At 42.0% G+C, this 27,195-nt stretch overlaps 1 long non-coding RNA gene across 1 annotated transcript in view; it reads right to left on the reverse strand.

Moving 5' to 3' along the window:
* Positions 1 to 23,895, reverse strand: part of LOC122807683 — a 215,510-nt gene extending 191,615 nt beyond the window's left edge. Inside the window, exon 1 of the long non-coding RNA XR_006365716.1 lies at positions 23,715 to 23,895. This is a non-coding gene — a long non-coding RNA (uncharacterized LOC122807683). The remainder of the gene's footprint in view (positions 1 to 23,714) is intronic.
* Between the last annotated feature and the right edge of the window lie 3,300 nt (positions 23,896 to 27,195).

The raw sequence follows: 27,195 nt of genomic DNA on the forward strand, positions 1-27,195 counted from the left end.
TGCAGTCCTTACAATTGGGTAGTCCGCTGTCCTCGGTCGGCCCGAATATCAAAGTATAAGGCTGACGTCGGTCAAGGAGCATTTGACTGACATCAGAACGTCAGGGTACAAATGCGCATGACCGACGTCATATCCTCAGTCTTTTCTTGCCCCAGATGTCAGAAGACCCTAAAAATAAAGTTCAAAACCAAAAGACAGCAAACAACCAACCAACCACCCTTGCACTAACTATATGTACAATATATAAAATATACACAATATGTACAACCCAACCCACACAACCACCTCTAACTGCAGAGGGGAAGGAGGGAGAGTAAATTGGACTGCAGCAATGTGGATCTTCGAACATCTACATTTATGGTAGGTACAAAACTGTACTATGTTCTTCATCTCACATTGCTGCAGTCCTTACACTTGGGTAGAATCCCAAAGCAGAGGTAAGGGAGGATGGCTAACTACAAGGAAGCAGGAGCTGCCAAAATGCCCTGCAAAACAGCAGTGGCAAAACCAGCCCTGGATTTAGAGTAAAGTGGCAGGTGATAATGCCTAGAGAAAGTATGCACTGAACTCCAAGTAGCTGCCTCCAAAATATCCTTGGTTGCCACTCCCCTCAAAAAAGCTGTTGAAGTGGCAGTAGCCCTAGTGGAATGAGGCCTAATCCCAGCTGGAATCACCTTGCCATGATGGGAATAACAGAAAGCAATGCAAAACCCAATCCACTTAGAAATAGTTTGTTTTGACACAGGCTTGCCCTGAGAACTCAAAGCAAAAGAAACAAACAGCTGCTGAGACTGCCTGAACCCTTTAGTTCTGTCCAAATAATAACGCAACTGCCTCTGTACATCTAAAGTGTGCAAAATCTTTTCCCCTTTATTTTGGGGATTTGCATAAAAAGTAGGCAAATGAATAGTTTGGTTTAAAGCCACACTAGAAACCACCTTAGGCATAAAGGAAGGATTAGTACGTAATGATACCCTATCCTTATGAAAAATCAAGAAAGGCTCAACCGCCATAAGGGCCTGCAATTCAGAAACCCTTCTTGCAGAGGTAATTGCCAACAAAAAAGCAGTCTTCCATGATAAATATTTTAACTCAGAAGTAGCTGCAGGCTCAAAAGGTTGTAGAGTTAGTTTCTCCAACACAAAATTGAGATCCCAAGCAGGAGTAGGAGCTCTTCGTGGGGGTCTTATATTCTTTGCCCCTCTAAGAAATTGCTTAAACAAAGGATGAGAAAACAATGGTGGGACACAATCATAGTGAGCCGAAATTGCTGCAGCATGAACCTTAATAGAAGAGAAAGACAAACCCTTGTCCAGTAACTCAGTAAGATATTGAAGAGCCACACTCAAATTAGGCTCAGAAACATCAAAATCTTTTGCTGCACTCCAAAATAAAAATCTCTTCCATTTATCTGCGTACACTTTCCTTGTACTAGGCCTTCTAGCTTCCAAAATCACATTCAAAACTTGTTGTGGAAGTTGAGACCCTCTATGGTTCAAAACAGAATATGCCAGGCTGTTAGGTGAAGAGAGTGAAGTTTGACATTCAGCAAATGACTGTCCTCCTGTGACAACAGGTGTGGAATCGAAGGCAAAGGCCATGGAGGCTTCCGTACCAGACTTCTCAGTAATGGGTACCAGTGCTGTCGAGGCCAATCTGGAGCTATTAAAATCATCCTTGGCTTGTCCTGTCTGACCTTCAGAAGTACCTTTGGGAGGAGAGGCAGAGGAGGAAAGGCATACACATGAAGATTGCTCCAATTGAAAGAAAGAGCATCCACTTTCCAAGCTGTGGGATGAAACCTTTTTGTGCAAAACTTTGGCAGCTGATGGTTTAGTGGAGAAGCTAACACCATGACACTGTCAATTTCTGAAATACATGAGGATCCAATTTCCACTCATGGGGATCCATAATTCGTCTGCTCAACACATCTGCTAAGGAGTTCTGTGCTCCTGGCAGAAACCTTGCCTGAAGATTGAGCTGTAAACTGAGAGCAGTCTCCCACAAAATCATTGCTTGCCTGCATAGAGGATAATAATGCGTTCCCCCTTGCTTGTTGATGTACCACATGACAGTTGTGTTGTCTGTTAGAATCAACACCTGCCCTGGAAGAAGTAAATCCTTGAAAGCTATTAATGCAAACTGGACTGCTAACATCTCCTTCAGGTTGATATGTAGATGTTGTAGTCTGGCAGGCCACTTGTCTTGTATCCACTTTCCATTTAGATGAGCTCCCCAAGCTTTGTCTGAGGCATCTGTCGTTAAAATCTGACTCGCCTCTGGCCGGGTCACAGAGAGTCCCTTGTTTAGGTGACATTCCTGAGCCCACCACAAAAATTCCTTTTGAATGCAAGGTATTATTTGAATGACAGTGTCTAGATCCTGGCAGTGCTGTGTCCATACATTTTTGAGATACCATTGCAGCCTCCTCATATGCAGTTTGGCATTGGGAAGCACCAGAATACAAGATGCCATGAACCCTAAGCCTTGAAGGACTGTCCTTGCAGTCAGCCCGGACTGATGAGATAGCTGATGGAAGTAAAGGGATAGACTCTTTTGTTTGTCCGGGGTTAAAAAGGCCATCTGGGATGCTGTATTCAGTCTCACACCCAGAAAGCACATGTCCTGAGAGGGTACTAGACTGGACTTTATTTCGTTCACAGAATACCCCAGGCATCTTAGCACTGCTATCACATATTCCAAATGATGAAGAAGCTCTTCCCTTCCTTGAGCCAGAATCAGGCAGTCGTCCAAATAAGGATAGATCTGTATTCCTTTTAGCCTGAAGAAAGCTATCACTGGAGCCAGAACTTTCGTGAATACTCTGGGCGCAGTAGATAAGCCAAAGGGCAATGCAGAGAACTGATAGTGAGAAGTCCCAGCTCGAAAACGCAGATACTTCCTGCAACTTAGTCCGATAGGAACATGAAGGTAAGCCTCCTTGAGATCCAAAGTTACCATCCAATGATCTTTGCCCAGCAGAGGTAAAAGCTGCTGTAACGTCAACATTTTGAACTTGGGAATGTCCAGATAAGTGTTGAGGGTAGATAAATCCAAAATTGGTCTCCACGTGTTCCCCTTCTTTGGTACTAGGAACAGGCGAGAATAAAATCCTAGGCCCACTTCTGGCATAGGGACCGGCTGTATGGCCCCTATTTGGAGTAACAGAGAAACTTGCTTGTGAGCCTCTATTCTTTGTTGAGGAGGAACGTCTGGCATGCCTTTGAAAGGAGGCAAGGTATGGAAATAAAACCTGTAACCGTGGTGTATGATATCCAAAACCCATCTGTCTTGGGTAATTAAACTCCAATTTTCTTTGAAAAGCGCCAACCTTCCTCCCAAAGGTGCTGCCAGACGAGAAGGCTCTGGCAGCTGAAAAGGTAGGTCATTGGGTCTGTTTACGAAAGGACTGACCCCTGCCCTCACCCGAAGACTGTGCAGGAGAACTCCTTGTTCTAGGCCTGAAAGAGCCCTGAGCTCTGCCCCTACCACGTCTAGATCTACCCCTAGACTGGGAATCATAAGAAGGATACGTCCACCCCTTAGTAGGCCAATTTCTACTAAACTTTGGAGGCTGGACCTGCAAAAAGTCTTTAACAGTCTGCATAGACTTAGCCTTGTCTTCCATTTTCTTTAAAACTGCCTCAACAGGAGGACCAAACAACACGTCAGATTGTAAAGGAGCATCTAAAATCCTTGTTTTAACATGTTCAGACAAATTTTGATCCCTTAGCCAGGCGTGCCTGCGAAGAACTGGCCCAGTGGCAGCCACCCTAGACGAGGCCTGTACAGCATCAAAACCACATTGCAAAGAATGCTTACCCACCTGTTCAGAAACATGTACTAAATCTTGCAACTCTTTACAATCAATACCTACTGCCAGAGCATCCACCTTAGACTTCAAATGTGAAAGGAGATAGTTTTGGTATTTCAACATGTGAAACTGGCAATTCAATGCCCTCATAGCAAGAGTGGAAGAAGTATAAACTTTCTTTCCCCATCTATCCAAGGCCCTAGCCTCTGTCTGCAGGAACCGGATTCTTTACAACAGAAGCCTTAACACCTTTAGGCCCCTGGCTAACAGTTTCTGGGTCTGCCCTAGGACTCAGAAAAAGATACTTATGAGCTTCAGGCACCCTGTAATACCTATCCGGCTTAACAGGAGCAGGAGGCAAAGAATCAGGATTAAGAGAAGCCTCTGAAAAAACATCTTCCACTACATCCAAAACAGGAGGTATAGCCAAAGGCCTATGCTGGGGCAAAAACAAAAATTCCCTAAGCCTTTTCCTGGAATCAGAGAAGTCCTGACCTTCCCACTTAAAATGCTCCCTCATGGAATGAAGAGTTTCTGAAAAAGAAAAATCCTCAGGAGGAGAAGCAGAAGGAGTAGAATCATCCACATCAGAATCAGAATAAGGAGAGTACTCCTGCAAGTCTTCAGCCGAAGACTCTGAAACATCTGAAGCCTGCTCAAAACCCCCCAGCTCAGGCACCATCCTAGGTCTCTTATCAGGAGGGGGCATAGAACCCTAATCAAAGTAATCAAATCTTCTGCCATTTTAAGCATATGCTTCTTGGGCACAGTTCCTGAAGAGCTAGGGGTAACACCAACTGAAGCTAAACCTGGCCTGCCCCTGGGAGAAGCCTTTGAAACAGAAGGAGAGGGCCTAGCCACCCTAGGAAGGGAGGGGAGTATAGTAACCTGAGAAGCCCCCTCAGCCTGACTTGCCTCCTGAGAGGCCACATCTTGCAATAATAAAGTCTCACCCTGAGAACACAAAGAAACCTCCGGTGGAGCCACCGGCTCCACCGACACCTCTAAAGAACCGGCGTCCGGTACAGACGGTTCTTCTAGCCTAACCTTAACTGCTTTGTCCTTGCGCTTCTTCGAAGAAGCGGGCGTCGGAGCATCCGACGGCATTTTATAATTGCACCGCTTCCCAAAGACTAACCTTGCACAATCCAACCTTCTCTTTATAGTGCGTTTATTAAATCTAGCACAAGAGCGACAGCCAACAACGTCGTGCTCAGGCCCTAAGCAAGGAATACACAAAGTATGATAATCTCTATGCGGTATCTGTTTCCCACAAGAAATGCAATTATTGACTTTTTCTGACATCCGGTAAATCACTGAGGCAAGAAAAAACTAAAATATTACCTAACGGGGTACTTAGCCAACTTTGAACTCTGTCTGAAACTTCGAAATCGAAAAATCTCAGAACGCCAACCGGCACTTGCAATGCTGCTTCTGCATCGGACCATGCGGCAAAAAAGACTGAGGATATGACGTCGGTCATGCGCATTTGTACCCTGACGTTCTGATGTCAGTCAAATGCGCCTTGACCGACGTCAGCCTTATACTTTGATATTCGGGCCGACCGACGTCAGCCTTATACTTTGATATTCGGGCCGACCGAGGACAGCGGACTACCCAAGTGTAAGGACTGCAGCAATGTGAGATGAAGAACATTCTTAACTAATCTGGTAGGCAGTACTCAGCCGTTTACAATTGTTTATTGTTGAATGGGAGATTGTATTCCTTTACTAAATGACAGCAAAACAAGTTTGTTTCAATTTGCTGTGGTTTGGCTGTTTTGTATGCTGCATGTATAAGAATTGTTCTCTCTTATATTGTTCCTCTTGATTTGCATACCAAAATGCTATGTCTGGAGTGCACAGTTCTGACAACGTTTTACTTGCATTTCACAGTTGGGCAGCTTATAATTCAACTGACATTTGTAAGCAAGGCTGCTTTTACAGTGTGGCTTTGTTTTGTCTCAGTTTTTTTTACATCACTGGAATTGTTTGTGACCATTTTTATTTGGGATAGTAAGGGCAACCTACTTTTACCAGTTTACCTGCTCCTACTAACTCTGTCAATGTCAGAACAGAATAAGTAAATGTGGTATATTACATTATAAAATGTATTTTCTTGCATAATGTGGACAATGTAAAAAAAAAAAAACACTAATAAGGTCAGTAAAACATCCTTTTTGTAGAGTCAAGCGAGACAAAGATGTTTAACATATTATAATGCAAAACATATAGTCTAATATAGTATAACATTCTATAATGTAATACTAAACCTCCTATGATCCTATAACTCAGTGACCCTCCAAGTGCAACCTTGATGAGTGGATGAGAGACCACAAATTTGTCTCAGGGGTTCCAACCGTGTCCCTCATTGACAGGGGCGTCAGGTGCTGACTGAGGTTTCTTTTTTTGGGATAAACTCTTGGCTAGGCTTGTAAGGGCCCCAGGACCATTTGCCTAGTAACTTTCTATGATCCTATGACTGCTCCAGCTGCTGAATCTGTGATGTGCAGAAGTTTTTAATTGCATTTTGGGGTATTAACACAATTTCTGTTGTAGGTATATCCTCTAGAGTTTCATCACTGCTTGTAGGTCAAGCCAACAATTTCTTTTCGTCATGGTTTGTCTAACTTCAGAAGTCACACGGGGATGTGTTTTTTTAACCAACGTTTTCTATTGACAGTGTTTTATGTCATCTAAAATTAGTAGCTCAGCAATGCTGTTCTGAACTGTTTGTAAGTTTCTTGGAGGCCATTGTTTGCTTGGATAAAGGGAAGTCTCTGTGTTCATCAGTGGCAGTGATAAACATTGAGCAGCCTGCCTGCCCCTGTGGGAGTGGTTACTGCCTTGAAACTGTAGTTTTACTGGTCAATTCCAAACTCCTTGACCTCCCCCACTCTTAAAACCCGATTGCCTCGTGGTTTTGGCGTCTTTGGACTTGTTGGCTATTGGTGAAGCACCCACCAGGAGGAGAAAACGCTGAGAGAAGAAAGGAGCCACTTTTGAGATTTTAAGTATTTTGCTTCAGATTATTTGTTAAGTTTTTCTGCATTGCCGCCTACTTTTGAGTATTTTCTGGCTTGTTAAACTTAATTTCTGTGTTGGTAACTATATTTAGAACACAACCTAGAGATGATTACTGAATTTCCTGCCTGCACTTATTTTTAAAATCGTTTTTTTTTTCTTAAAACTTGCATTTCATCTGTCTCTGGCCTAGCACTCAAGTGTGGGGTCATTTACTGCACTGTTCTAACTTGTTGATACTTGTGAACCTCTGCTTTCCTTAAAAAAAAAAAAAAAAAAATATCTTGCTTTTTCCCCACTTTTCTGAGATTTAAAAAAGTTCAGTTACAGATTTGCTGTTCTGAACTGTTTGTAAGTTTCTTGGAGGCCATTGTTTGCTTGGGCTAAAGGGAAGTCCGTGTTCATCAGTGGCAGTGATAAACACTGAGCAGCCTGCCTGCCCCTGTGGGAGTGGTTACTGCCTTGAAACTGTAGTTTTATTGGCCATTTTGGGTCAATTCCAAACTCCTTGATCTCCCTCTCTTAAAACCCTCTTTTGCGCATAGCGCAACATCGGGTAGCGCCGCCTAATTGGGTTTAAACTATTCCTGGCTCCACAAAGTCTGCTCTTCACTTTTTCCCTTAGAACTGCTCTCTCAAATTAAACACCATATTCTCATTCTAAGGCCCCCTTCACTGGTCCAAATAAGCAATCTTACAAGTTAGCACTAATAAACCATAAGCACTACTTACTCTTATACTCTCTAAGATTACCTTGTCCTCTATTGGTCAGTTTTAATTCAGTTCCCTATATTACTCTAGCATGTCCAAAGGTCAGTCAATGGTTTCCTCTCCAGTCCAGCTGGTGAATCTGGGAATTTTGAGGCAATGTTACAACTGTCTCATGTACACGGACAACCCTCTTCTCCTCCAAACAGGTTCAAATATATGTGAGACATACAACCATATAGCCAAACTGGAGGCTGAGCTCTCATCTCAAAACTGGTGTAACCAGTCAGGAGGAGAAGGTAACCTCACACAACACAATTCCAGTATCACAGTCCCATCACAACAGCGAATCAAACACATAAAAACACAAAAAACATACTCGGAGGCTCTAAATAAAAATCTACCTAAGCAACAGAGACCTCCAAAGCAGACATCCAAGCAAACACTACCCCAAAACAAAACACGTACAACACATAGCACACAAAGTCAGTGTGCCAAGCAGTCACAGCCTTTAAGGCTGAATAACACACCTGATTACTCTTGTAATAGGTGACTATTGTCAGACACACTGACGTCCCGCTCACCAGGCTGAATAAAGAGGAGGTCACAGTGAGCTGCCTGTCGGGCGCTAGGATCCGCCACAACGCAAGCACTAAGGTCACTCCAAAGCAAATGCAAATATGACTCAGTCATTGTACATGTTGGCGTGAATGACCTGAGACGTACCTCCCTCGACTACATGGAGACAGAGGAGCTCTCTCATCATGTAGCCCAGGCCGGTATGACCCTGACCTTGAGCAGCATCTTACCCTCACCTAGAATGATGCCACAGTATATAGACAAAATAATCGATTTTAACAATTGGCTAAAATTTTGGTGTCATTCAAAGGGGATCCAGTGTCTGTCAGCCTGGGATGACATGCTCGACAAGCCACGTTGCTTCGCTAGGGACGGCTTGCACCTGTCACCCCTGGGCTTTCGGATATTGGCAAAGGCTCTTGCCACCCCCATAGTGCCTTTTTTAGGCAAGGCTCAAAAGTCAAACCCACCTCCATAGACAGCACAAAAAACAAGAAACTAAGGGTAATGCTGCTAAACGCCAGAAGTCTTAACCTCAAGATGCATGCACACGAAGCTCTCCTCAGTATGGAGAACATCGATATCTGTGCAGTGACAGAAACCTGGTTCAAGGCTCCAGAGAGCACCCCAGCACTACCAGGTTATACCTCATATCATGCTTTTCGGCCCCAAAACCCGGACCGAACCACAAAAGGAGGGGGAGTTTCCATATTTATCAAGGATATCCACACCTCCAGGTTAGTGGCATTGCACGAAGTATCGGAGACCATCCATGTGCAACTGACAGTGGGCAAGACTGCTTTTCAGTTTATAGCATCTTACAGACCACCTTCTCAAAGTCAGGAATCCCACTCGGCTTTCCTGAAAACATTGGAGAACATGAAGATCTCTCCAAACACCATTATATTGGGCGACTTCAACTACCTAAACATAGACTGGGAGCATTACTCAAGCCCCAGCACCTTAGCCCAAAGGTTCCTGGAATTTATAAACTCAAATGCTATGGAACAACTAGTCACCACTCCCACAAGAGGAGAAAACATACTAGACCTGATCATTACCAACATGGGGACTCTATGCTCCATACCAGAAGTATACCCCTCATTGGTAAGATCAGACCATAAATTAATTTCACTGGATATCCACATCCCGACCCCACCCCCAGCCCAGAAAACCACAGTGAAAAACTTCTAAAAAGCGAACTTCACACTTCTCAAAACCGAAGTGGAATCCTTCAAGGCCCCAGGGCCAGTGGAAACTACGGCCCAAACTGCAGAATCCTATATAAACGCATTCTACGGACATCTCCAGGAATGCATGGATCATGCTATCCCAAACAAAATCAAGACCCAATCATCCAAAGGCAGGCGTCCAGTCTGCTGGACCCAGCCATAAATAAACTGTACAAGAGGAGGAGGAAGCTACTCCATGATAGAGCAAAATCCCTAAAAGGGAAGGCATCTCTGATCAGTACTAGCAAAAAATTACGATCCCTCATAAAATCCTCCAAGGCCAGCTTCGAGAGAAAAATTGCACAGGACACTAAAGACAATCATAAGGTTTTTTTCAGTTATGTTAGGAACCTGGGATGCAACTCCCAGACTTGTTCTGAGTTGATTCTAAACGACAAAAAATACACTGAACCCACAGACATCGCCAATATCCTGGCAGACAGGTTCAGTGCAAACTTCTCCCCCCCAAAAGAGCAAGTATCTATCCCGGCAGAGTGCAGCCTCCCAAACATCTCTGATGCTCAGGTGAAGGCCGCCCTCTCCAAAGCAAAAAACACTGCTTCCATGGGACCAGATGGCGTCCCGGGTTGCATCCTACATGAACTCCAAGAAGAACTAATCCCTCAGGTAAAACTGCTGTACAATCTCAGCCTCACTACAGGATATGTGCCCAAAGAATGGCGTACAGCAACAGTGGTCCCACTCCACAAAGGTGACGTCTCTGTGGACCCTGGAAACTATCGCCCCATAAGCTTGACTAGCCTAGTATGCAAGGCTATGGAGAGGATCATCATGAACTCATAAACAAAGACACTGGGGACCTACAGACACTAGATCCTACCCAATTTGGCTTCGTCAAGGGCAGATCCTGCCTTATGAACCTGATCGACTTCTTCGAAACAGTCTCCAAGGCCATAGATGAAGGGAAGGTAGTCCACACAGCCTATCTGGATCTCGCAAAGGCATTTGACACAATACCCCACTCGGGCATCATAGATAAGCTATCCAGCCTAAATATAAATTCCTATGTCACAAGATGGGTCGCAAACTGGCTCAAAGACAGAACCCACAGAGTCAGAGTTGCTGGAGCCATGTCAGACTCGAAACCGGTCGCAAGTGGCGTCCCACAAGGTTCTGTCCTGGAACCTCTCGTTCGGTATTTACTTTTCTGAGGTACAGGCCAATGTGGGAGGACTATGGCTCACCAAGTTCGCAGATGACTGCAAACTGGACGCCATAATAGACTCTCCAGCTGACACAAACATCCTTCAAAAAGGTCTCGTAGAGACGGATAACTGGTGCCAGAGCCATGGTCTAAAGCTAAATGACAAGAAGTGTATAGTCATACCCTTTGGCAAAAACAATGTGCCCACAAATTACCACATAGGTGGTAACCCATTAAGTACAGAGAAAGTAATTAGGGATCTGGGGACTCAAGTTGATAGCAATCTCTCCTTTGACAACCACATTGCCAAAGTGGTTAGAAAGACCTTCTACATAGCCCACCTCATCATGAAAGGATTCACATCTAGATCAAGAGAAGTAATCGTGCCCCTTTATTCATCCCTCATCAGGCCCATCATAGAATACAATGCCCCCTTTGGGATGTACCTTACCAGACACCTGCAGCAATTAGAAAGACCCCAAAAGTACCTCACCAGGAGGATCAAGGGACTCAAACAGATGCCATATGCTGCTCAGTTAAAAAAACTCCAGCTCTACTCAGTTGCATACAGTCTACTTCGAGGCGATTTATGCCTGACATATAAAGCTATGTCCAACCCAGAATTAATGGACATGCTCCACCTCAGTAAATCTAAATCCCTTAGAACCACGCGCCCGAGGGACTTGAACCTCAGCACAGAAATAAATAGAACATGCTGGAGGGACAGATTCATAACCCAGAGGCTCCCTTCGCTCTGGAATAGAATTCCAATTCATGTTAGGCAGAGCACCTCACTGACTCTCTTCAAGAAGAATCTGATGAGTGGATGAGGGATCGTAGGTTTGTCCCGGGGATTACTTCCGTGTCACTATTAGACAGAGGCACAGTAAACGAAACTTTAAAAAGGGCACAGTATACTCAAATCAAGGGGTGGCGCAAGCCAAACACAATCGGGCTAGGCTTATAAATGCCCCAGGGCAGATAGCCTAGTATGAACCTATGAACTTAAGGGTGTGTTGCTGTGGATGAATATTCTGGAAAACTGTATAAGTGAGTTTCAGGTATTCATTATTTATGTTTACTAGTAAGTTGGGGGTGCTGCGGTAGCGTTGTCGCCTCACAGTTAGACGTTGCCCGTTCGATTCTCAGTTAGAGCGTCTTCTGTGTGGCGACATGCATGAATGGGCGTTCCTTCGTTGAAGGTTGTGCGTTAGGCCCGGCAAGCCAGTACGTAAAAATCTACTGCCAATCATTGGCAGACGGGAGTTCCGCTGTGGCGACCCCTAGCCGGGAAAAGCCGAAAGACACAAAGTAAGTTGGATACTTTCTAGTATAACATGTTGTAAAATACAGCGGTAGTAGTGACTTTTTGGTTTAAGCTGTGTGTGTGTGTGTGTCTGCTTGTGGGAGTGAATGCATGCAGGTATGTGTGTGTGAAAAGAGAAGTGTGCATGGGTACTAAATTTGTCAGTGCATTTATGGTTTAGAAACAGAACTATGAAAACTGGGATGCAAACTTGACATATACGTTGCAAATATGGAACAAGATGAGGTCAATGTAATTTAGGACTTTTGAGTTCAATGGAGATGAGTCAAGCTGTATGTATAATACTCCAGTTGTTTTTGATAATAAAAATGGGCTAAGGGAAGTAGCTATAACTAGCTTTTTTGTGGTCACTTTTGTTAGTAGTTTCCTGTTGTACATATTTACTGCCAAAATGGTCACTGACAGCAAAACTATATATGCTTTTTTGGTGTAACAGAATTACAGTTTTCCATGTTCCCTGCAAAGTAACTTATGAGAAATACAAGAATGGTGTTTGCCAAGAAATTGCATTACAGGTGCAATGAGATTGCATGGATAAATGTTTAATTTTGCTGCATGTACATACCAGTAAATGTTACTGAAGGGTCATTTGATGAAATATTTCATTCTGGCACTTGTGCATGCATTATTTTATTGAACAGGTCGCTTGGAATGTTTCATTTTGGTGGTTGCACAAACTAGCAAATGTTACTGAAGGGTTATTTGGTCAAATGACTCATTTTGGTGATTGTGCATAACACAATATTTTACTGAAGGGGTTGATTGCTTGAATGTCTCATGTTGGTGCATGTGTATACCTGGACATATTAATGAAGATGTTGCTTGGGGAAATGTTTGTGCATACATTGTTAGACTGCTGAAGTGAACACAGGGCAACATAGCTTTCATGCAAATTTTAGTTCTGTCCTTCATCCCTCTTAAAACTGATGACTTCTAGACAAAAGGTTATGAATTACCCTTAATAAAGGACAAGAAAGAAAATGTTTACCAAGTCACGTCATCTTACTCCATCAATATCTCAAGTGAACAGTACTAATATTTTAAGTGTGTCCCTGATTATGTTGAAATGTTGGACTGGTGGATAACAAGAGCAGTGCTGAAGAATATATCCAAACATTTTGAACGTATATTCTGATTTGGTCCCTCTTTCTACTGAATAATGTCGAGTGGTATGAGGGGCTTAGTATTTTATTGGTGATTGTTGGCATTGCTCAACCAGGTATTTTGGACAATAGTTTTGCCTTTTTTTTACTTGTCTCTTATTGTAACCAGAGGGGTGGTTAGGCGAGCTAACGTGAATTACTAGTTTTTGGACTAATTCTTACACAGATCAACCAGATAAGTTTGACATTTCTGCTTGTATTATTCTATTTCTGATTATACTCCGTAGTTGCCAGAGTGAGACAAAGGTCATTACTTGCTGACTACCAGCATGGAGCTGCCATATATTTTGGGCATTTTTCCTAGCTTTGTCAGGCATGGGTGGAATTTAGGTGGGAGGAAGGGCTCAGTAATATACAAGTGTTATACAATTTTTGCCACGGTGGTGCAGTGGTTAGCATTGTCGCCTCACAGCAAGAGGTTCTCCGGTTCGATCCTCGGCTGGGGTGTCTTCTGTGCGGAGTCTGCATGTCCTCCCTGTGGTCGCGTAGGTTTCCTCCGGGTGCTCCGGTTTCCTCCCACATCACAAAGCATGCAGTAGGTGGACTGGACACACTAAATTGGCCCTAGGTGTGAGTGTGTGTGTGTGCGCCTTCTGTGGAAGGTTGGGCGCCAGGCTGGCAACTCGACACTGTAAAACTCCACTGCCAATCATGAGCGGACAGGTGATCCGCTGTGGCGACCCCTAACTGGGAAAAGCCGAAAGATGGCGACTCCGGTCTCCTAACAGATAATGACTCTGTTACATAACAGCTGCACAAAGTAATATAATGAATGCCTACTCAACTGGTTATGTGCAGCAATCATCACCTGTGTCTGAGCATGCATAACTTTGCAGTAATGAAATGCAGGTCATTATCACATTAACAATAAGTGCAGTTTAAATGCAGCACAGATTCATTATTACTTTCAGCAGCTGTCACTGTTATTCACATAAGATCACATTGATGAATGCACAAGCCAGATTTGGGTTTTTGTCTACATGGGAGTCATTTCAAGCCACCCCCCACCAGTTTCTGTAATTTTTACAATTTGTTTGATATACAGTAAAGTCCCCTTTGTGGTTATATGCTTTATATTTTTGTGAACTGCTGCAATTGAACATCGTATCATGTAGCAATTTCCTGTATCACACAATCACTATATAGTTTTCTGGTGTGTTACTTTTCAAGTGCCTCTGTGCAGGTATATATCAGAATGTTCTATACTGTTGTGTTTTTCAGGTGTAATTTCAAGTGGAAAGCAACATGTTCCCCCAATGAAGATGCCATCTGCTGAGGAGAAAGCAAGCAGCATTTACCTTTTGGGTGGGGAAACAGACTGATAGTTGTAGCAGTGGTTCAGAGACAGGTATGTACCTTGAGCCACCACGTAATGCCAGAGTGAGGATGAAGATATGACGGACCATGAGATTCCACTCGCATGTCTGTGTGAGAAGCCCATTGCCAGCGATACGGATTATACCCCTGTGCCAGCCATTCCTGGCAGACCACTACGACTTGCCACAGAAGACCTGACCAATAATGATGAAACTGACCATAATAGTGAGAGAGCACCATCACTGAACCATACAGGACTTTACATTTCCAACTGTTCCAGGCGACCCAGTAAGGTATACAGAGCATGACCATAATGTAAGCTCACATGGGAAAAATGCCTCACAGGCAGTACACATTGATGACTTTATGGGGCCAGTAGGCCCTGTAAACAAATTGGGCTCAGATAGCACAGAGACAGACTTCATGAATTTGATGTTCCCAGAGGAGCTGTACACCCTTATTGCCAATTAAACAAATCTTCATGCTGTACAGAGGCAGGGTGCAGCAGGCAAGGTTGATACACAGTGGAGTCCTGTTTGTCCAGGACACACATGCACATTTCTAGGTGTCAGAATATACATGTCTACTGTACATGTTCCTGAATAAAGGCAGTACTGGGAAAAACACCATGTATATGGTCGCTTCCCAATAGCGGAGGACATGACCACAGAGGTTTTGAAAAAAAATCAGCAGTATTTCCACTGCAACGACAACCGCCTGAGCTTACCACAGGGCTCTGTGGGTCATGACAAGCTACATCATGTATGTCCAATACTGGATGCAGTACTTCATACATGCAGGACACAGTACAATGTGCACTGAGGTGGCTGTAGATGAAGCCATGGTCGGCTTCCGTGGATTTGCCATTTAGACAGTTTATGCCTGGTAAGCCAGAGAGGTATGACATTAAGGTGTGGGTGTTGGCATACTCTGCCAATGGTTATGTATGTGAATTCCAGGTATACACTGGAAAATCGGAGCAGAATACAGAGGTCAGACTGGCACATCGAGCTGTGGTTGACTTAACTAGGGGACTGATTGGCAAGAAGCATCACATTTACTTTGATAACTTCACCTCCATCCCGGTGGCACAGCAATTGCTGCAAGATGGCCTATACGGCTGTGGTACCATGCACTCCAATAGGTCAGGATGGCCTCTAACATTCAACAGACAGGTCATTGAAAAAGCACCTTGAGGGTACTACAAGCAGTTGCAAAGTGGACCACTGCTGACTACTGAATGGAAGAACAGCAACCCAGTATTCCTCCTGTCAACTAACAGTAACCCAACCTTTGAACACAACACCACGTCACACAACTGTTACCAAAAGAAATAACCTCCGTCGCTGTACCATAAAGGGCTGTCCTCCAGTTACCGCTTGGATGTTCCACAAAGCGTTCGTAAAGGAATATCAGGCTGCAATTAGTCCATCGTTTTAATGCCACAAAAAATTCACAAAAACACACACTGACATGAATAAAATGCTGGTGATTGAGCGCGCTTTCGTAGCCAATTTTCGTAGCCAATTTTAAATTTTGGGTATTAGAAGAAGTGAAAAAGAATGATAGAGGAGGAGACTGGGAATCCCTATTAGAGTATAGAGAATTAATTTGGCAGCTTAAACTGGATGCCTGTGGACCTAAAGGGATGAATGACCATCTTTCTATAAAACCAGCTCTAAAGTTTTTGGCAAATAACCCAAAATAAAAACAAAAATAAAAACAAAAATAAAAACAAAAATAAAAATGAAAATAAAAATGAAAATAAAAATGAAAATAAAACAAAATAAAATACAAGAAAAACTAACATAAACAAACATAAACTTATACTAATACAAAATAAAAAACTCCTATGCCCCAAGATCATATATTTTAATAGTGTAATTTTTAATTTTAATATATAGTTAACCATCATATTACATATTGACTATTTATTTATTTAATTAACAACTGTTTTTAAACAAGAAACAACATAACATATAGGTTGAACCTATAGTATTCAAGTGTATTTTAATTGGTTGACAAATGGAATTATTCATATGTATTTTTGTTTGTATTTTTGGATGTATTTATAACTATTGTTATAATTCCATATGTAACACAAGATAGATTGACAGTCGGTTTGCACTTTGCACTTTATAATTGTATTTATTTTACTTCTGCATTTATATTATTATTTTATAACTGGATTTATATTAATTAATTAATATTTGGATATTCATATGTAGAAAATATACATTGCCATATATTTACATCATTCTTTAATGTTGGGTTAGGCACTTTTTATGTATAGTTGGTAAATGCATCAAATAGGACCTGAATGCAACATGCAAACAAAGGGTTACATCTTTTATAGTATGGAATTAATTAATTATGAACTAATTAGCCAACCAATAAGGGCTTGTAATATGGATATAAAAGATGGTGGATTTTTATTGTAATTTGTGATTCTGATGAAGGTGTTTATGTAAATACGAAAGTGCGCTCAATCACCAGCATTTTATTCATGTCAGTGTGTGTTTTTGTGAATTTTTGTGGCATTAAAACGATGGACTAATTGCAGCCTGATATTCCTTTACGAACGCTTTGTGGAACATCCAAGCGGTAACTGGAGGACAGCCCTTTATGGTACAGCGACGGAGGTTATTTCTTTTGGTAACAGTTGAGTAACCCAACCTTGTCAGTCACCAGCACACACAGGAGAAAGCATGATGGAACAAAGGCATCGGTGCCATGTCCACCAGTTGTAAACATTTACAGCACATACATGAATGGGTGGACCGAGCAGATCAGCTCACGACACAGTATCCCACTGACAGAAAGGCCCACAAATGGTGGCTGTACTTGTTCTGGCTCTTATGGGATGTGGCCATATTCAATGCTTTCATTATACTTTGTGAAAGTAACAGCCACCAGAAACTGTCTTGCTCTGGACGCGCTATTCCAGCAACACAGTTACAGTTTCGAGGGAACCTAGGTTTGCACCTCCTTGCCAGTTACAAGAGGAGGAAAAGACGCACTGAGATTAAGGTCCTACAGCCCATGACCAGATATGAACATGGCTCACACTTTCCTGTTGAATGGCAGAAATCAAAATGCAAAAACTGCGCCAGCAAAGGTAAACATGCACAGCCATCATGGGGATGCCTGACTTGCAAGATCAACCTGTGTGTTGAATGCTTTGGCGAGTACCACGGCCATGAAGGTTTTGTCGGTAGCTGACAGCAGGAAAAGGACATTATGAGATGCACAAGACAAATTGAAGATGTGTATTCGTATGGCACTTGGGAGAGACACTAGGTGTGGCACTGAATACTGCATGTGCCACTGGGTATCACACCTAAACACCATGAATCTTAGGATCATCCTGGATGGCAGTGGAGAACTTGAAGACTCTTCAGCTCAGTCCCAGTGGGCTGCTTCCATGGATATGCATGGTTTCAAGTATGCAACTGATGCCTTCAGACCCTCCCCAAAAGGCCACCTTCAAAAAGAGTCTTGGTACATTTCTTTCTTTTGTGATGTTCTCTTTCTGTGGCTCTCCTTTCACTCTCCCTCTACTCTGATACAGTAAATGTATGTAGGTCAGGGCAAGAAATATTACATTACATCTGCCCTTGATCCCCTATGTCCATTGCTGAATGGGCACATGTAAAGAGAAAAGGCAGAGGTAAGGCAGACTGCTGATACTGAAGGTCGTGAGACAGTAGTGGTATCAGCAGTCTGAGTGGGTACCCAACACAGGTATGAGACAACATGTGCCCTTGAGTGCCACTGAAGTCCCATGCCTGTCCTGGGTTCATTAGTGGAATGGCGGCCATTACCCTGCTTTTTGTCTTTACATGTGCCCTGTCTGTAGCCCCCTGTCAGTTTCCACTCATGCAGTATTTCGACTAAGGCAAGAATGTATCTGTTCACAGTGATTTCATTCTATTCCCAATTTGACTGTGTACATCAGTGGGCAACAAACCTAGACATCATGAATCTTAGGATCATCCTGGATGGCAGTGGGGAACTTGGAGACTCTTCAGCTCAGTCTCACTAAGCTGCTTTCCTGGACATGCATGGTTTCAAGGGTGCCACTCTGGTGCCTTTAGTCCCTCCCCGAAAGGCTACCTGCAAAAAGACAAGAGTCTTGGTACATCTTTTTCTTGTGTGACATTCCCCTTCACTCTCCCTCCACTCTGGTACAGTAAATGTATGTAGGTCAGGGCAGGAAATATTACATTACTTCCATCCTTGATCCCTTATGTCCATTGCTGAATGGACACATGTAAAGAGAAAAGACAGAGGGGTAAGGCAGACTGCTGACACTGAAGGAGGTCGTAAGATGATAGTGGTATCAGCAGTCTGAGTGGGTAACCAGCACAGGTAATGGACACATCGGATGCCCTTGAGTGCCACTGAAGTCCCATGCCTGTCCTGGGTTTATTAGTGGAGTGGCAGTCCTTACCCTAGTTTTTCTCTACATGTGCCATGGCTGTAAACCTTTTGTCAGTACCCATTCAGCAGTAGGTTGGCTACACCAAGAATGTGCATGTTTACAGTGATGTGAGTCTACTACTAATCTGATAGTGTGTGTGAGCTGCTGGTTTTCAGGTTGCTGGGTATGTACCTCTGCATCATCATTGCAAATAATGAACCAAAAGAATAATGCCTATGTGGATAGCACTGAAGACTCCAACAGGCAAATGAGGTAATGAACATTATATACATATACAAGTCATAGTAATGCAATAAATCCCTCAATCAATCAGTAACTGACTTGCATTGCTTCCCTGTGGAGATGTTTCTACCTTGTGACTGTGACATCGCTCAGAAGCAGGGGAATGACAAGTGGGTGTGTGGCCATTCCTACATTCAATGGGCTTGCACACGAGCTTCCAGAAATAAATACTACAACTTGAGCTTCCCCACATCTAGCGTGAAAGTACACTGGATTGCAAGAGGAGGTGTATATTGGGGTGGACTCCTGCGGTTGTTGGAAGAGAAGTGTTCCATCTACCCAGAGCCTGACATTCTTGTCTTGCACATTGGAGGGAATTATGTCATCACTCATCCAACTTGGACAGCTGAGGTTTTAAATCAAGGAGATATTTGAACGCATGCAGTTCTGGTGGCCATGTTGACATTTTGCGTGGTCCGACAATTCCTCGCCAGAAATGGAGACATGCAAACAGCCAACATGCAGCGCACAATGCCAGATGGTTGCAGAATGGGTTCATCTGCTGATTGATGCTAAGGGTTGGAGGATCGACAATCAGCCATGACAGCATCACTGCATAAGATTATAATTTATCACCTTTTCAGAAATGACAGAGTTCACCTAAATGAAGATGGCACTGAACAGTTCTTGACTGATCTGCACAATGGCATAATGGCAGCATTGCATGGCATACTGGCAACATGCACCTAGTGATAAAAGATGAAAAACAACCATAACCAAGTAGGAGCAGTATAAGTGAAAGTCTATTACATTTCATGAAAACCTTTTTCACTACTTAGAACACGGTAAAAGAATTGTAAATGTACCTCTGCTAGGGAACATGTCAACATGTTAATACCTCATTTGAAGAAAATGTTTGTCCTCACAACATGGTAAAAGAGCTGTGCCCATAGGTTATGAGAGTTTTTTCATATTTTGGTAAATAACTTTCCTAGGGAAGTTGTCAATATGCTAAGTAATGCCTCATTTTGAAGACCGTATTAGTACGTACAACATGGTAAAAGAACTGTGTCTGTATGCTGTACACATGTACAGCCATCGCAGCTTTTTTAGGACTAAGGTTATAAAAATTGATTTTTTTTCCATATTTTGGTAAACATAGCACACTGACATGCTCCCTTGCAAAGTAATACCTCATTTTGAAGACAGTATTAATAGTTACAATATGGTAAAAAACTGTCTGTATGCTGTACACATGTACAGATATCAAAGTTTTAGTACCTAGGTTATGGAAATTATGATTTTTCATATTTTGGTAAATAACTTTGCAAGGGAGCATGTCAATGTCCCAAGTAATATCTCATTTTAAAGACAGTATTACTCCTTACATGGTAAAAAAACTGTCTGTATCCTGTACACATATACAGGTATTAGTTTTAGTCTTGTAGGATTATGAAAATTATACATTTGCAATATTTCTCATCATTATGCCCATATCTTTGCAAGGGAGGATAGTGACAACACAAATGATGCATCATTTTGAAGCGGACATTGAGCCACATAACTTGTACACTGATATGTAGTCTGTCTTACAGGTGGTGAGATATTACACTTCATCAATTATGAGAAACATTAATCATATTTCAGTGAATACCTCCGTAAAGGAGCATCACACGGTAATGGTTAAGGTATCATTTTAAAGCTGATATTCATACAATCAGATTACAAACTGTATGGGTCTAACATGGTACATTCACCAAGACATTGTGATTTGTTTTACCAATAAGGTAAAAAGTAAGCACAATATCAGCATTCCTTGGCAAATATTTAATAATGACAGACATACACTATCAACATTTACACTGTTGGAAAGGTCAGTGTCTGCTGAACAACTTCCACATTTACATATTTAGTTTAGCTCTTATGGTTAAAGAGTTATGAAAACAGATTTCTGTATGGTATTACAAATGGGTTATCTGAAAAGGAGCTCAGGCTGCACCATTGTTCCTATGGTGGAAATAAGCAGGCAGCATTTTCTGAGGTGCCCCAGAGTGAATGAGTTAATGTGTAATCTGAGGGACCCTTCCCCTTTACCGACATCGCTGTCTTCTGTAAGGGATCCCTGTGGGGAATCCAAGTGCTTCCTCTTGCACGTATGCGTCCGTGGGGACTTTCCAGTGGGATGTTCCAGAGACAACTCAGAAGTGTGAGTAGAGTCCCAAGTGAGGACGGTCTAAAGACTTGTATGGTTCAGCTGCCTCAATGCAACAGGATGCATGGGCTCAGAGACCACTGCAGACAGTTATGAAAGAGATGGACACAAGAGGGGCAAGCACGTCTTATCTGTAACTACCTTGAAGATCAAAGGTACAGAAGAGGCAAGAACCGCCCTGCCAGGAGCTGAAGACAGTTACCCAGGATGGCTCACAGCATCACCACGGCTCTGCCTCCAGGCAGAATTCGAAGCCAAGAGCTGAGGCTATGACAGGAAGAGATGTCGAAGCCAAGAGCTGAGGCTCTGACAGGAAGAGATGGCTCAGAGAACATCGGAGTTGACCCTAACCTCCAGATCCCTCGGCTCAAAGATCCCTCTGTAATCAGAGACGTGGTCAGAGTTGAAGACGGCCAAGCCTTTGGATCCAATACAGACTCTGGATTCTCGGGTCCAATAGCTCTGAAATCAAACGTTAGATCAGAAAAGGAATCAGTAACTGGGTAGGGGGCAATGGTAGACTCATGGGTCTGGTGGAAAAGACTATACAACTCCCAAATGAATCTGGGCTCAGAGAAACTTCCTCATTATCCTGTCCACAACAGTTTTAGTTAGGCTCTTAGATGACCTGAGAGGCGATGAGATAGGTGGTGGTCTGGAACAACTTCTGGAAGTCTCTTGGAGGGCAGGTGAGTGGATCCAAGAAGATATTGGCTCTAGGGTAAAGGAGGAAGAGCAGCAAGCCGGAGACTATCTTAGAAGTTGCCAAATCCAACAGTTTTGAAATTTTTTTCAGGTGGAGTAAAACCTGGAACAGCAGAAGAATGATCATGGGATAATTTCTTTCCTTTTTTACTCTTGTTTGATTAATCCATTTTGGCCTTCTCAGGAGGCTTCTTGGAAAGGGGAGTTCCAGCAAACAGAAGCAGGGGTAGAAGAGCCCGAAGAGGAAGAAGGCAAAAGACCCTTAAAAACCACTTACTGCAATGTTTAACTAGGACACGGTGGTTGAAACCCACATATACATCAAAGTCTGTAAACAAATTTCAAGAACCCAAACAGTACACACACTCCTGGTGGGTATTGGAGTTTGGTATTTTGTGCTCACAGGAGGTGCATTTTTTAAGGTCAGTCAGCTTGTCTGACATTATCTAAAAATAAGATAAAGACAGTTGAGGAAAGAGGATTACCAATGATGGCAAAAAATGGAAAATATTACCGAAGGTGGTAATTCTTTAGAGTACCTAAGATAGGCAACAGCTGGAGGGAAAGTGTGAGAACAGAAGGCCGACACAAAGTAGGATGCAGAAAATAAGCAAGGTTTTTTTTTAATATTAAGAAGGGGAGGAAGAACCATAAAAGGATGGAAATATTACTTAAACTATACAAGTATACAGATATAACTGTCCCTTACCCAATTTTGAAAAATACACCCAAGCTATAGAGACGTCTACTCACTGAAGCGGCAAATGGGATCTGAAGTTATGCTGCTGATTGGGAGGATTATGGGTATGGGGAGGAGCTCGTGATATGGATCCAAGTCTTTATAAGTGGCCAAAATCAGATCAGAGACCCATCAATTGAGAAATGGCCGAAAAAGACATCAGATATTACCAGTACTGGTAAAGCGGGGGAGGAACTAATCACAACTTGCATATGTAGGCTGCTTTACTCCTTTCACCCTCCCCCCCCAACTTTATACAATATCCTCTGAGGTTGCACAATCTTGGAGGAAGCTAGAGCAATACCACTAAATGGTCTACTCATGAATAAATCCTGAAACTGACAGTTAACAGTGGTGGTAAAGATCTTGGTTAGTGATAAGAGCTACAGAATGGACTGCGTTGACATCTTGGGCATCAATCATAGAAACTTACAATAGTTAACGCAAGGATGGAGATCCAACCTATGTAATTAGTAGAACAGAACAAGTCTGAACAAGACAGGTAGCATTTTCTTACCCCAGCACATGGCTACAAAGTGTCTATAGGGAGATGTGCATCCCTGAGTATGGGTACAACAGAAAGGTCTGAATTGTACTATGAAGAATCAGAAGAGGACATCCCAATGGTTACTACCTACAGAAGACCTCAAAAGTTAGATATCTAGGTTACAGTCATCAAAAAGTATACCCAGTGACAACAAAAGTAAAAAAAAATAAGTGTCACAGTGTGAACTTTACTTCACCCAGGCTGTTAAAAATTTTTCCAAATACATGAGGTACTGCCTTTTGCATAATTATGTACCTAGTGCATTATGTTTGTAAAGGCAGAATAGACAATGGCAAACAGTACCTCCACATCCATCAGATTACCCAATATGTTCCTTGCATGTGTGGTGAAAGATCTCAAAAGAATAGTAATTAATGTAAGATGAATTGAATGTACTACTCTATCAAGCATTTTGTGTTCTAATGCATATATATTCAAAATGCTGGTTTCCTTTACTAAACATCATTAAGCAAATTAATGGAAGTATTAGTAAGCATGCAGGGGTAAAAATTCTTACCTGTCTGGGAAGGAAGTATGGAGCATCTGTCTCTACAATCAGTCTTTCCAGTGGTATCTTTTTTGCAGCTTCTCTTGCAGAAGAAGCTGATGGGTATGTCAAAACTGCAGTGAAACCCACATAAAGATTTGGAAATTCTTCTAGAAATGGTTCAATCACATCATAGGTGTCTGTAAAGCAATGCCTGAAAAGAAATTAAGCAACATTAACTCTTCACTCTCACATGCATTCTGAGGGGATCCACTATAATGTATCTGCATAGGAGAAGAAAATCAACATATCTGGATATCTTATCAGGGAGGGCCTACATATTTCGCCTCAAGGCTTCTGTACATTGGCCAACTCTTTTCCTCCCTCACAGTGCTTTTTTAGGTAAGGTCAGTCTCCTCAATACTTTCGTACATGGCCAGTCAAAATCAAAACTATATAAGAGGTAGCCCCTGCTCAGTGTAGCATGGCTCCTGTCAGATTATATAATCACAAGGGCAAAGGCCAAATAGTTAGCCAACATGTCAAGCCCGCTATATCCCTAACAAAAAACAACCTCAAGTATTTATCCAAACAAAATATTAACATTTTCTGTAAGCACAAGTTGCTCTGAAATTCAGCAACTGTGCTGCAGCAGTAGTTTTAGCTGCTACTCTGTGATGATCAACTATTCCCTTTCTAACCATAAGAAACTGATCAAGACATGACGAGGACATACCCTCACTTCATAAGGTTATTCTCAAGACGTTTCCCCATTGGTTGCATCTCATGCAGTTGAAAAGGCGGCTGAGGTGGACACTGCTATTTTCACTCATTCTTCTTGGAGAACAGTACCATTTGCACCATCCCCTGCAAAAACTCAAAGATGCACTGGGTACAACATAAAATTTCCAGCCTGTCTGGAGAGTTGCATGACAGGTCTGAATGTCCTGCATCTTTTCCTTGTTTCTGCAGAATGGTTTGCTCAAAGTAATCTCTATCATTAAATGGTGACTTTTTACCTACATCCAAAGTAAAGACAATACCTTTAAGGTTAAATGTCACAAAAAATGTCAAAATGGGTCTACAGACGTGGTTCCCAAGAAATTGAACTAAATTCTGTGCTTCCTCTCAAGAAAAACAGAGTTCAGTTGTAAGCCTGTCTACTCCAGCAGTCTTTCCAACATAAGAGATGAATAGCTCCCCTGTAGGTTTTATAGGTGTTTACTAGGCTAACGATCACAAGGGCCTTTACAAACCTAGCCATGCATCCCAATTCTCTGACAAGTTCTGGTACCCTTGACAAGTGTCAGCAGGTGCTTGGGCGATGAAACATTTACAATCATGCCTTCAGCAGATTTGGGGACTCCAAGAAAACTTTCTTGCACGGAGTGTGATCCTCAATCAACAATCTACATTCTGGCATTTTCAATCTTGGTTCAGTCTGCTAATCACTGACCATTCGCCACCGTGGAATCAGCCAAGGCCAAGACTGAATTTGAATGTGACAAAAGTGCAACTTCCATTTCATCCAACTGCCATTCTGTCTTCTTACTGTACCGCATTCAAAGTCAAGTTTATTTTCTGGAGCTCTGTCACTACAAATTACAGTTTAGTGTCCACTGAATTTACCTACACAGTTACTGCCATATTACCCATACTTCCACTACTAAATTGATCCCCAGATTGTGGCTTCACATTGAAAAATTATCCATGTACACCTGAGTAGCAGAAATGCTGAATATAATTTTGTCTCTACTCTAAAAATATGTCATTAGCCTGGTGATATTATCATGCTCTACTAATTAAAGAACTGTGCCAGTTCATAAAACTGTACTTTCTAAACAAGTAAAACTGTTCAAGCTATCCCTCTGCAAATTGTTTTTCAAACTATCCAGCTTTCATTGTAGATATGTTTGAGGAATACCTTTGTTAGCTGACCACTCTCTTTAAAGGCACAGTAACAAGAAAGAAGACTCAGCTTTACTTTCAATGCATAAGCTCAGGTATGGCAAGCATCAGCCAAATAATTTTAGTTAAAAGCTTATTTTAAAAAAGTATTATGAAAAGCATTGCTATCTTACACCATTAGGTATAAAGATGTAAAGTATGACTTATCACATTATATTCACAAAAAGGTGTACTGCATAAACACTTTCTTCCCTATCGCTTTGATTATATAAAGTTTTATTCTCTTCAGTCACAAAAGAAAAATCTCAAGCAAAGTTGACAGATGTAATTTGCTTCATATAAGAGCTCATAATATACTACACATCTATCTTTAGTTTTCAAACAGTTACCAATGGATTTTGTACATACACTTGGCACCAACATTGAGGCCTTTCCTGGTCATAGCGTTTGTTAGATTATGAAAGGTACCATTCATTAATCCTGAGCTCAACATAGGTAAAATAACAGGAGCTTTGTGACCAATTTGGTAGGATTTTCAACTTAAATGGCATGCATCTTTGTTGAAAAAATATGCAGTGTGGTCTTCTCTGTGTTTATGGGACCCAGGATGCTGGCTTGCTTCTGGTAACTTAGATAAGTATTTTCAAAGCAAGAACAGTTCCCCTAGAAAAGAGGGGAATGCAGGACTGTAAGCTCTTGGCAGATTTTGGTAATTTTTACCTTTCTTTTTGCAAACTTTTCAGCAAATTAGCAGTTGGCTTGCCACAAGTAGATTATGTGTACATTCAGTATCTGGAGCTTGCAGTCTTCCTTGATCTATCACAAGCATGTCTTTTTACTACACCTGCCACTGCAGCCCTTAACACAGCAGACAGACTCAAATCAGCATTTCGATATACTACAGTTAAGCCTAGTCTTTTTTTCCTATGAAACTGTACTTTTCGTAAAGTATCCTGAACAAACAGTACATTAGAGGCAAGCACCCTTTCTACAAAACATATCCAGCAATCTTGCCACCCTTTCAAAAGGTAGTAAGCAAATAGGAAAAGATGCACTGTTTGTGGAAGCAGAGGGCAGACTAAATTAGCAAGGTCACCTTTGAAATACAATACAATCCTGATATTTACTTTTGGCATTTACACAATAATGCTGCAGACTTGAGAGTAGCTGGTATGCCTGAAAAGTTATTATGCTTTAGAAAACAAGTAGGATTTAGTAACAATATCAAACAACAAGATATTAAAGTACAACTGCATTCCGAGAACAAGTCCATGGCTTCATGGCAGCATATCAAACTACTGTGATGCACGGACAGAAAAAAAAATTGCTGCTATACTGCTTTTACTTGCTAATCACAATTGTTTAGTAAGCTTCAATTAAAAAAAAATAAGCAAATAAAACTGAAAAGTAAGGAAAATATAAAAGTAACTGCAAGTTCATTTTTTCCTTCACTATCCATGGCATTTACAAAGTCAGGTTTAGCAAAATTGACGGGAAAAAAAAAAACTAATGAAGTTAGATGCATTAACTTCAGGGTTAAATTAAGGGTGTGTGTGTTTATATATGTATGCGCAAGGGACAGTACACCTAGATTTCTTAATTT

This window comes from Protopterus annectens, chromosome 7.part1 (genome assembly GCF_019279795.1).
Source record: "Protopterus annectens isolate FY-2018-M chromosome 7.part1, PAN1.0, whole genome shotgun sequence".
NCBI lineage: Eukaryota > Metazoa > Chordata > Ceratodontiformes > Protopteridae > Protopterus > Protopterus annectens.